The sequence below is a fragment of the Bos javanicus genome, chromosome 1 (assembly GCF_032452875.1).
Source record: "Bos javanicus breed banteng chromosome 1, ARS-OSU_banteng_1.0, whole genome shotgun sequence".
NCBI lineage: Eukaryota > Metazoa > Chordata > Mammalia > Artiodactyla > Bovidae > Bos > Bos javanicus.
Genome location: NC_083868.1, coordinates 77,506,330 through 77,519,281, shown reverse-complemented (window position 1 = coordinate 77,519,281; position 12,952 = coordinate 77,506,330). Strand labels below are relative to the sequence as shown.

The following is a 12,952-nucleotide window of genomic DNA, read 5'->3' as shown; positions in this document are numbered from 1 at the left end:
AATTGGCTCATGCAAAATGTCTAGATTGCAGAGTAATGGAAAACAAGGTTGAACAGGGATGGAATTTGGTGCTCTTTGAACACTAAAGTGCTTTGATTTTTTATTCTTGGAAAAAGAGACTCAGATGTATCTATGTGTGCATGTATGTGAGTGTGGTCATGAAAATCTCCCCTGCTTCATTTCAAAAAGAATTTGGAAAATAACAATTACAATATTTGAGGTAACTACAAAAAACTTTTTCTTAAGATTTTGTTTTGTGGAGCTCTTTTAAGTTCAGAGCAAGATTTAGAAGAAGAAAAAACAAAAAACCAGAGATTTCCAATATCCCCTATGCCACCAAACAAACATAGCCTCTCCTATTATCAGCATCCCTAACTATAGTGGTATATTTGTTACAACTGAGGAACCTATATCAACACACCATAATCACCTGAAGACCACAGCAATCACTCTTGGTAGAGTATATTCTATGGATTTAGAGAAATGAATAGAGACAAGTATATATCATTAGGGTATTATATAGAGCATTTTTATTTCCTAAAATTCCTCTGTTCTCCAGCTATTCATCCCTCCCCACCCTAACCCCTGGCAACCATTGATCTTTTTATTGTCACCAAAATTTTGCCTTTCCCAGAATGTTATATAATTATAATCACAGTAGTGTGTCTTTTCAGATTGGCTTCTTTCATTTAGTAATATGCATTTGAGGTTTCTCTGTCTTTTCAAGACTTCATAGCTCATTTCTTTTTAGCATTTTTAGCATTAGTATCTGGATGTACCACAGTTCCTTTAGTTATTAACCTACTAAAGTATGTCATAGCTTCTTCTAGGTTTTGCAAATTACCAATAAAGCTGCTACAAACATCTGGGTGCAGATTATTGTGCAAAAACAAATTTTCAACTCCTTTGGAGAAATACCAAGAAATGAGATTGCTGGACGGTGTAGTAAGAGCAGTTTAGGTTTGTAAGAAACCACCAAGCCATGTTCTGGAGTGACCTCACCATTTTGTATTCCCATCAGCAATGAATGAAAGTTCTTATTGCTCCACCTTCTTGCCAGCATTTGATGTGAGTGTTCTGGATATTGGTCTAATAAAAGCATACTAGCAATTCCTTTTTACTTGGATTTGCAATTCCCTGATGAAATATGCTGTAGAAAATTTTTTTCATATGCTTATTTATTATTTGTATATCTTTATTGGTAAGGTTCTGTTAAGGTCTTTATTCATTTTTAAATTAGGATGTTGGTTTTCTTATTTTTGAGCTTTAAGAGTTCTTTGCATATTTTGGGTAAGAATTTTTTATGTCAAATGTGCCGTATGCCAATATTTTTCCTTGTCTGTTGCTTGTGTTCTAATTATCTTCCCACTGTCTTTTGCAGAATAGAAGTTTTAAATTTGAATGAAGTCCAGCTTATCACTTATTTCTTTAATGGATGGTGACTTTGGTATTGTATCCAAAAAGCTACTTCCATATCCAAAGTCATTTGTATTATCTTCTAGAAGTTTTATATTTGTGCATTATACATTTAGATCTATAATCAATTTTGAGTTAATTTTTGGGAAGGACATAATTTTTTTAAAAGACTACCTTTGCTGCATGGTATTGCCTTCACTCCTTTGTCAAAGATCAGTGGATATATTTATATGGGTCTATTTCTGGACTCTTTACTCTGTCCTATTGATCTACATATCTGTTTTTGTGCCAGTACCATACTGTTTTGATTACCAAAGCTTTGTAGCATAGTTTCAAATTTGAGCACGTGATACATCCAGCTTTGGCTGTGTTGTTTTATACATTTTTCAAGATTTCCTTGGCTTTTTGGGGTCTTCTGTGATTCCACACAAATTTTAGGAGGGTTTGCTCTGGTTTTGTAAAATTGTCCTTCATATTTTGATAGAAAATATATAAAATCAGAAATTAATGACAAGAAAAAATTGAAAAAAATAAACACATGGAAACTTAACAGCATGCTACTAAACACAAAATAAGTTGATGGATAAATCAAAAAGGAAATTAAAAAAAAATACCTTGAGACAAATGAAAATGGAAGCACAACTGTCCAAAATCCACAGGATGCAGCAAAAGCAGTACAGTGAGGAAAGTTTGCAGTGATACAGGCCTCTCTCAAGAAGAAAAATCTCAAATAAACAATCTAAATATATACTTAAAGGAATTAGAAAAAAGAAGAATAAGCAAAGCCCAAATTTAGTAGAAATGATATTATAAAGATCAGAGCAGAAATAAATAGACTAAAAAACAAAAAAGATCAGAGAAACTAAGATTTGTTTCTTTGAAAAGATAAAGCATAATTGACAAATCCTTAGTGAGACTCATCAAGAAGAAAAGAAAAAAAGAGAAAAATTTTAAAGAAATAAAGTTAGAAATAAAAGAGGAGAAATTACATTGATTGCCATAGAAATTCAAAGGATCATAAGAGAATACTACAGATAATCATTTCACCACACACTGTATAACTTAGAAGAAACTTCCACTGTATGTAGAGTCACACAACTATCCAAAACTGAATTGTGAATAAATAAAAAAATCTGAATAGACTGATTTCCTAGTAATGCAATAGAAACAGTAGTTTTAAAAGCTCGCCCAAAATAAAAGTCCAGGTCCAGATGACTTCACAAGTGAATTATACCAAACAGTTAAAGAGGAATTAATACTTACCCTTCTAAAAAAAAAAAAAATGAAGAGGAAGAAATATTTCCAAATTTATTTTATGAGGACAGCATTACCCTAAAACCAAAACCAGACAAAGACATTACAAAAGAAGAAAATTGTCATCTACTATCCCTGGGGGATATAGATGCAAAAATCCACAACAAAATATTAGTAAACAAAATTTAGCAGTGTATTAAAAGAATTACATGGGGCTTCCCCAGTGGCACAGTGTAAAGAATGTGCCTGCCAATGCAAGAGACTCAGGTTCAATCCCTGGATCATGAAGATCTTTAGGAGTAGGAAATGGCAACCTGCTCCAGTATTCTGGAAAATTCCATGGAAAGAGAAGCTTTGTCAGCTACAATCCATGGGGGTGGAAAGAACTGGGCACAACTGAGCATGCACCCATGCACGCACAAGAATTACTTACTATGAATCAAGTGGGATTTATTCCAGCGATATAAGAATGATTTAACATTCATAAATCAATCATTGTGATGTACCACATTAACAAAATGAAGAATAAAAGTCATATGATTACCTCAACAGATGCAGAAAGAGTATTTGACAAAATTCAACATCCATTTATGACAGGAATTCTCAACAAACCCCTCATAGAGGAAACATATATCAACATAATAAAGGCTATTTATGACAAATTCACAGCTAACATCATACTCAACCCTGAAAAAGCTGAAAACTTTTCCTCTAAGATCAGTAAAAAGACAAGGATTGCCACTCTCATCACTTTTATTCAAGATAATATTGGAAGTCCTTGCTACAGCAATTAAAAATAAAAAGAAATAAATGGCATCCAAGTTGTAAAGGAAAAAGTAAAACTGTCACTATTTGAAGATGACATGATACTATATATAGGAAGTCCCAAAGACTCTAGTCCTCCTGAAAAAAAAATTAGAACTAATAAGTAAAGTCACTAAAGTTGCAGGTCCCTTCCCCTAGGTCACTTAGTCTCTGATAACACTAAAGCAAGTTAGGCACTGGTTAGTTTTTCTTGAGGATGAGCCTTGTTAAGAAGAACGAAGTTTCTCTAGTATACTTCAGAATGGTTTCTTGTCCCCTGCAGGAAACATGAGCAGATTTTTCTTTAATACTTAGTTAGAACCCAGTTGAGTTCCTAGAGGTAAATCTCACAATATTGAGTGTGCCCCTCTATGGCTGCCTCCACCAACCCGAAGTTTTTAACTCTCAGAATTGTCCACACTGAGCCAAATGCAATTTGTTGACTACAGTTCAGGTTTTCCTACCTCTGCACTGATTCCCTGAAAGGTTTCTGCTCACGGGTCTCTGCTTCATAAGCCAAGCCAACCTGTATTCATCACTTTATCTTTCCAATCTTGGAAGCAGTTGGTTTGCTCTGTAGTCTCAACCTCTTTTATGGATCCTAGTATAATTGTTGATTTTACTGTCTGTTTAGCCTTAACTTGTTGCTAGGATGATACGGCAACATCCAAGCTCCTTACATGCAGACCTGGAAATCAGAAGTCAGAAATACATTTCATTTCTCATCAGGAAGAAGAGTATAAGAATGGTGCTATATCACCAACTTGATAGCCTTCCTCTTGTAGAAAAGTTAGCCTGGTTTTTGTAGGATAATCTAGGAGTAAAGAGAAACTGGAGAAAAGATAAAATTCCTGGGAAACATCGTAATATTTTTCTTATAAAAAGAAGAAGCAAGTTGATTGTCTTGGCTTGAGCTGTCGTAATGAAATACATTGCATGGGTGGCTTAAACAAAAGATATTTATGTTCTCATATTTCTGGAGTCTGGATCTCTGAGATCAGAATGCAAGCAAGGCCAGGTTTTGGTGGAAACTCTCTTCTTGGTTTGCAGATGGTCACCTTCTCCTTTTGTCCCCACAAGTACTGAGCAAGCTTTCTGGTGTCTGTTCTTACAAAGGCATTAATCCTATCCTGAGTGCCCCACTCTCATGACCTCATCTAAACCTAATTACCTCCTAAAGCCCTCATCTTCAAATGCCATCAGGTTGGTAATTAAAGATTTAACATGTTAATATTGCGGGAATCCAATTCTGTCAACTGCATTAGTCAAAGGAAATGTAAAAATTAAGAACATCCTTAAAATTTCAAAGGCAGTCAATTTTGGAAAATGATCGAAACAGCAGTAGAAATCAGCTTTTAGGTGATTCCAAAATTTTACTGTGGGTTGAAGAAAATAATCATTTCATTTCAAACTAGGTTGTGTTTGGTATAATGGGAGGCATGCAAAAGAAGACAGCTCTTTAGCAGTGAAAAATCTAGACTGGGGAACTGATCCGTGGAGGACTGGGCAAGGCCTTCACTTGAGGCGCACTTGGAGTCTATGGTTAGAGAAAGTAAGAAAAGACTTTTTGGGATGAAGCCATGATCAATTATTACAAGTAACTCAGAGCAATCCACAAGCACAGGGAAAAAATGTCATTGAGTTTGTAGTTAACCTTTATCTTGCTAAAAAGTGTACTTTCCTGGATGGTCATGAGACATTTAAAACAAAAAGTTTTTGTAGTTAATTGCCTTATAAACTGTATTAAAGGGTAAACATTTAAATAGAGGAAGACTTTTAGAATCTTTAATATGCTACTGTGATTGTTCATTTCTATGAATGGAATATATATATATATATATATATATATTGTATATTAGCCAGAAAGCCACCTTCCTGTTTCAGTGACTCAACGGACTACCAATCAATTTTCTGAGACTCTACTTCGTTGGTATGTATATAGCAACCCACATTTTGGGTAAACTCCATTACTTTTGATGAAAGAATGGCCTTAAATGTAAGTGAGCCCAGAATCACAAATGCAAAGACTGAAATGATCCTTAGACATCATTTGGTGTAAGACTTCCTCCTCTATCATACTTACATGATTAAGATAACTAAAAGATCTACTGAAAAATTGTTTTCAGGGTCACAGGAATCCTAATAGAAGTGTTAGATCTTACAACGTGCTCTTCTGATTCCAAAGTTAATGGTGTTTCTAGTAAACTTCATTTCATGTAAGACTAAGTGGTCAATCCTCCATGTTCAGCAGGAAGATAAAGAATGTACCATTTTAGACAAGGACATATAAAAAAGTTCACCTAAAAAGTATCCCTCCAAAAGACATAAAAGAATGTTTTTCTCCATGCCACCCAGAGTAAGCCAAACTAAAGCTGCCAAGTGGCTGCTAATGAGTATAGTAGAGAACTGTAGGATTGGGTTCAAATGAAGAACTTGTTTGAATTGAACTACAGCCTAGAAAAATCATATCAAATAAACTATAAAATTATACTCAGTGGTTAAAAAAAACTCAGGGTTTCTGATTTTGATTTTGTACATACTGTGGGTTTACATTGGCTTCTTTCCCCTCAAAATGTTACTTTGTGGCAGAGTTTAGCAGCTGCATGTTCCCTTTGTACTAAGAAAAAATTGCCATTATGAACTTCCACATATGGAGTTCAATGTTCCCACTTCATTTGCATGGGACAATATAAGCTTTGTACTTCTAGGGAAGGGCTTCCCAGGTGGCACTAGTAGTAAAGAACTTGCCAGTGCAGGAGATACAAGAGATTCAGACTCAGGTTCGATCCCTGGCTTGGGAAGATCTCCTTAGGAGGTCATGGCAACCTACTCCAGAATTCTTTCAGGGAAAATTCCATGGACAGAGGCGCCTTGTGGGCTACAGTCCATGGGGTTGCAAAGAGTCAGAGACAACTGAATGGCTGAGAACACGCATACACTTTTAAGGATACTGAGGTTCAGGCTACTTTACTTTGTCGTTTGGTTAAACCCGACCAACATTTAATGAGGTCCTAAGCTGGGTATTGGGTGGGTGCAGATGGTAGAGGAAAATTGAGATAATTACTGCTTTTTTAGTAGCTAATCTGGGGGTAGGGGGCTTCCCAAGTGGCACTAGTGGTAAAGAATCCACCTGACAAGGCAGGAGACTTAAGAGAAGCAGGTTCCATCCATGGATCAGTAAGATCTCCTGGAGGAGGGCATGGCAACCCACTCCAGTATTTTTGTTTGGAGAATCCTATGGACAGTGATCGGGCTTCCCTGGTAGCTCAGATGGTAAAGCGTCTGTCTGCAATGCAGGAGACCCAGGTTCAATCCCTGGGTTGGGAAGATCCCCTGGAGAAGGAAATGGCAGCCCACTCCAGTATTCTTGCCTGGAAAATCCCATGGACGGCGGAGCCTGGTAGGCTACTGTCCATGGGGTCACTAAGAGTTGGACACGACTGAGCGAAGGGAAGAAGATGGACAGTGAATCCTGGTGGGCTATAGTCCATAGGGTCACAAAGTGGTGGACATGGCTGAAGTGATTTAGCACACATGCACACTGGCAGGTAGAGTAGGAAATCTGACAAACACCTATAACTCAGGGTTGAGTGCGGCACTATAAGAGAAATCAAAACATATACTATAATTCTTCATGGAGATATTATTACGAATATGGCATTTGTAACAGACCCTGAAAGGTGAATGGAATCTCAATAGAGGCACCAGGAAGGACATTTCATCACTGGGGAGACACCAATAAAAAGTATTCTCCATGTATAAGGATTAGTTCGTTGGGAGTACAAGTGTTGACAGTGCGGTTTAGAATACATGAGAATACTTAAAAATTAGGCTGAGGCCAGCATGGTATGGGTTTAAAGTTAGTCACATATTTTGTCATACTCAGAGGAGCACTTGAAACTTTGATAGCAAATAGAGTGACTGAAATCTTTTGAAACTCACTTCCCGAAACATCTCCATCTCATTGGAAAGGAGTGAGCCTAGGTTACTGGGGTATACTAGGACAGTCTGTGGTGAGATAAGCAGCTAAGATCAATCCTCTGAGCTCCAGGTGCCAGGTCACCCCTCCCCCTCCAAATAGGTCTTGATTTGGCCTTGGATCCTGATTATTATGGAATCAGGTCACATAATCACACTCTGAAAGTTACAACTGGTCAAGCATGCCAATAGAGTGCTAAATCGCTGCATTTCCCATTACTGAAAGACCAACTTTCTGTTAATCTAAAGCCAATTTAAGGTTTTCAAAGCATAAAGCCTTTTAAAGACTCCATGGCAAGTCCAATTTTCAATCAGAAAGGAATCTAAGCCAAATTATTTAAATGAATACAGCCTTTCATTTAGGAGTTGCCATCTCTGCTCTTTCTACTCAGAAGAACATGTGGTCCTACTCCAAAATAAAATAAGCAGTGTTCATTCTTTTCATTTGAAAACACTCCCACAAGGCACTAAAGGAATCCTCCCTTGCCTTTCCTTAGAGACAGTGAGGCAGAGAGATTCTGTTACATTTTCATCGATCTTTGCTTCATCCCCACATGATCAGATGAAGTCTTATAAGAAAGGGCATATGAATTGCAATGATTAACCTTGTGCTTTCCTGTTCAGGAAGTGAGGATGCTGAGACCTATGAGCAAAATGGATCCCTAAATCCTACTCTTCCTACTCCCAGTTCTAGTGGAAAAGAGTGAGTGAATGAGTGAAGTCACTCAGTTGTATCTGACTCTTTGCAACCCCATGGACTGTAGCCTACCAGGCTTCTCCATCCATGGGATTCTCCAGGCAAGAGTACTGGAGTGGGTTGCCATTTCCTTCTCCAGGGGATCTTCCCAACCCATGGATCAAACCCGGGTCTCCCACATTGCAGGCAGATGCTTTAACCTCTGAGCCAGGAAGCTCAGAGCAAATGTTCACTTCCTTAAAGGGAAGAAAGTAAGTATGTGTGTGTGTATACTTAAGATCAACAACAGTGCCCTACCACTTATTTTATGAAAAATTTAACATAACTAATCTCAAGTCATTATCATATGTAGACGGAGCAGATGTGAACGTCCCGATTTCCACAATGACAAAAATATCTCAGAGAGGTTAAATATTTAGTTGCTACTATTATTGAGCATATAATATGCCAGAAACATGAAATAAATGTCATATATATCATCATATCTGTATGTGAATATTTGTATTTACATATTATCACATTCATATGTGAATTTAGGTGACTTCTCACCCTAGGACCTAAGAATGTGACTGTATTTGGAGACAAGGCCTTTAAAGAGGTAACTAAGTTAATGGCACCCCACTCCAGTACTCTTGGCTGGAAAATCCCATGGATGGAGGAGCCTGGTAGGCTGCAGTCCATGGGGTCGCTAAAAGTCAGACACGACTGAGAAGCTTCACCTTCACTTTTCACTTTCATGCATTGGAGAAGGAAATGGCAACCCACTCCAGTGTTCTTGCCTGGAGAATCCCAGGGACAGAGAAGCCTGGTAGGCTGCAGTCCATGGGGTTTCACAGAGTCGGACATGACTGAAGCGACTTAGCAGCAGCAGCAGCAGCAGTAAGTTAAAATGAGGACTTTAGGATAGGCCCTCATCCAATCTGACTGATACCTTTATAAGAAGATGAGGACACGGAGAGAGGTATCAGGGGCACCAGCGCACAGAAGAAAGGCCATGTGAGGACACAGGGAAAGGCGACTACCTGCAAGCCAAGCAGAGAGGCCCTCCAAAGAAGCCAATCCTGCAGACAACTTCTAGACTACAGAACTGTAAGAAAATGAATGTCTGCGGTTTAAGCTACCCAGTCTGTGGTGTTTTGTTATGTCAGTCTTAGCAAAGTAATATATTACATTCTAAAAGTGAAAATAACAGTGAGGGAGGAATCAATAACTTTATTTACAATTGAGAAAACTAAAAACCATAAGTAGCTGAATCTGATTTTAAACCCAGTGCTGTCTTACACCAGAACTCTGGCCCTTCATCTCACTGTTGTATCTTCCCAAGTGATAAGCTGATCAATCACAATGCTAGCAACTAAATTAGGGTATTATATCTTTTAATTCAGGGTTCTTTCCATAAAAATATCATGAATTATGTTGGTATGCCAGTTTTGACTTTAAAAGAGAATGGGAAACAAAGTTAAGAAAAAAAATAGAGTTCCAAATGAAAATTAAAATAGCTGTTTCCTTTATAATTTCTCAGGATAAGACCAAAATATTCAAGGCAAATGAATCTTCTTTTCTAGGCATTCTGGAATTGCACAGCTGTTTTAATTTATGGTACTTAAACCTCTCAGTTTGTTTTATTCTGAAAATAAATTTGATCAAAACTCTTCCTCTAAGTATCCCTTTCACTTTATGATAAGCACAAAGTTTTCCTAATGCAAAAGCTCCCAAAGGGAAGATACTTCCCTGGTATTATTTTAACTAGCTGGTAAAGTTCCTGCAAAATGCTGAAAATGCATAATCCCAGGGAACTAGACAGAGAAAGCTGCCTGGGAAATATCATCCCAATTTTGTTAAGCAGAATTTCTGAGACTCCACACTAACTCTGATCTGATTAAATTAAAAGTGAAGTTTATAACAATAGGAATAGACTAAATCATAGCATAATTATCTCATAGAATATTACACTGAGACTAATGAGTCATGCAAAGATGCTCATGATACATGTGAAAGAAAAAAAGCAGACTATATAAAGCTATGTATAGTAGGAATCCACTGATGTTATCAGTGGATTTTTTTTATCAGTTCATAAAAAAATTTCATACATCAAATGCTAATAGTAGCTGTGTTCAACTGGAGTCAGGGAACTTAGGACTTAATAATTAATCACTATTGTTTATCTTGTTTTCTAATTTTCAAACACAAATATATGGTATAGGTGTGTTATGTGTTATGGTATAGGTGTGTTAGGAAGAAATAGGATGGAAGTCAAGTGGGAAAGTAAGCAAAAGTCAAGGTTTATCATGAATTTATCAGGAAATCAATATGCCAGGCCATTTTGATTTCTAGAATTTTAGTAAGACAAATGAAATTCTAAGAATCTGTCTGTGTGTGTATGCATAAAGGGCATCGTATTTAAACGTACAAAGGCCCACAGTGTGGGGAACTTCTTGTAAACTCCTGTTACCCTTAATCTATTTACTGCATTGAAGCCAGAATGATGTTTCTAAAATGCAAATCTGATCTTATCTCTTCCTGGTCAAAATTTTCAGAGGATCCCCCACCCCGCCCCGGTCTAAGGATAAATTCATATTCCGTAAGTATTTCACAAGCTCCTGCCTAAATGGCCCTGGTCTACCTGCCGAGATTCACTTCTCACTATTGTCTCTTTCACAACTACAGCCCTGTTGAATTTGTCTCAGTTCCATTTACACTCTTCTCTCTGAGTTTCTATGTCCCTTTCTTTCAAAAAATTCTCCCAATTTGTGTCCTAATTTTTTCTTACTCATCTTTAATGGTTTGCTTAAACATCATTTCCTCTGCTGTGTCTGCATGAATAACCAAATCTCACATGCCTGGACAGACTCCTGAATTCCCCTCATAGTGCTTCCCTCAAAGTGTTGCAATCACCCATTGATGTGCCTGGGCGTTCTCCATTGGTTCTCTGAGGGGCAAAGTTCTGAAGATGTTGTTTACTAGTAGACAAAAGAAGATTATGAGATTTTGCAAGTTAAAAAAATTAATGCTTTGTAAAAAAAATAGAATAGTCTCTCTTTTAATTTGAAGGTATACTCAACTTACAAAAAGCTGTGTCTCTCTGTAGCTCTGATTGGCTATTACATTGCTAGGGATTAACCTCCTTGGCACATCTTGGGTTTTTAGTAACTGGACGAAAGGCTGTTCATGAATTTGTCCACTCATCATACAGTGAAGAGTTTTGCTTAGTGTGTCACTGTAGGCTAGTCAGCAATTACACATGGCAGGCATATGAGGTGTGAGTGTATCTCTCAATATATATCAATAACAAGAGAGTGAGAGATGATAGCATCATCAGAGGTAAAATAGTAGACAGACAATAATCAGATAGTCATGTGCAGAAGAGAATGATGTCGGAATGCAGAAAGAACACTTAAAATATGTGGCATTTATTATATCATCAATTTTTCAAATTATGGAAGCTGATTAAAAATTATAGCACTATCCTAACAGCTGTTTTCTGAAAGGAGTTTGGTTTAATGGGAACTAGCAAGTCATTCTTAAACAATTAAAAAAAATAAATAAATAAAGCAAGCTAATGGTAATGATAAGGATCTGTTAGCAAACTAACTGAAAGACATTTACTCAAATAGGCATAGACTTCAGTCAGCTACCCAATGACAAATTCATTGCTGAAAAGACAAGCAGGTCTGTCTTCTTGCCCTATGGGTTGGGGAAAGGGTGAGAAGAGAAGAGAAAAATAGACAAATAAAACCTACAAATTCCAACAGAAAACAGATTTTCCTTGTAAATACTTTCTCTTAGGACTTCTGACATCCTTTAGGGAAATGATTACTTTAACAACCCTGCCTTTGCAGCCTGCTGGGTTTTCAAATATTTTTTCCAGAACTGGAGGGTAAATGGAATGATCCTGACTGCCAAATGGTGATGGGTTCAAAATCCTTGATGAGAAGAGAAAATTAAGAGTCAATTAAATAATAATTTCCTCATTTTTGCATATGAAATATTACACTGAGACCAGGAATTTGGTTTGGTTTAAGTATCAGCAAATTGGATTTGATCCAATTTTTTTAACAGGAAAAAAATATTTATTTTTTCTTTGTATTTGTCCTCAGTAAAAATACTTCTTTGGGAATTTACTGTCTACAATGGAGAAAAGATTTTGGTGGCAAAATTTAGACAATAAATAGCTGATATATGAGGAACACTGATTACTGAAAGGTGAAGAATTAGGGAGAGATACACGGAGAAAAGTTATGACTAACCTAGACAGCATAATAAGCAGAGACATTACTTTGCCAACAAAGGTCCCGTCTAGTCAAAGATATGGTTTTTCCAGTCGTCATGTACGGATGTGAGAGTTTGGACTACAAAGAAAGCTGAGTGCTGAAGAATTGATGCTTTTGAACTGTGGTGTTGGAGAAGACTCTTGAGAGTCCCTTGGACTGCAAAGAGATCCAACCAGTCAGTCCTAAAAGAAATCAGTCCTGAATATTCATTGGAAGGACTTGTGCTGAAGCTGAAACTCCAATACTTTGGCCACCTGATGCAAAGAACTGACTCATTGGAAAAGACCCTGATGCTGGGATAGATTGAAGGTGGAAGGAGAAGAGGACGACAGAGGATGAGATGGTTGGATGGCATCACTGACTCGATGAACATGAGTCTGAGTAAGCTCCAGGAGTTGGTGATGGACAGGGAAGTCTGGCGTGCTGCAGGCCATGGGGTTGCAAAGAGTCGGACATGACTGAGTGACTGAACTGAACTGAACATGAAGAATATAATATGTGCTGGTCTTTGAGGAGAAGATGTGATTTGGAT

General features: G+C 37.3%; 1 protein-coding gene and 1 non-coding gene across 2 annotated transcripts in view; one reads left to right on the top strand and one right to left on the bottom strand.

Moving 5' to 3' along the window:
- P3H2 (prolyl 3-hydroxylase 2) overlaps positions 1 to 12,952 on the bottom strand; it is a 177,622-nt gene that overhangs the window by 58,836 nt on the left and 105,834 nt on the right. The window lies entirely within an intron of this gene.
- Positions 6,730 to 6,801, top strand: TRNAC-GCA (transfer RNA cysteine (anticodon GCA)). Its single transcript has one exon. It is a non-coding gene; the product is annotated as a tRNA-Cys (tRNA).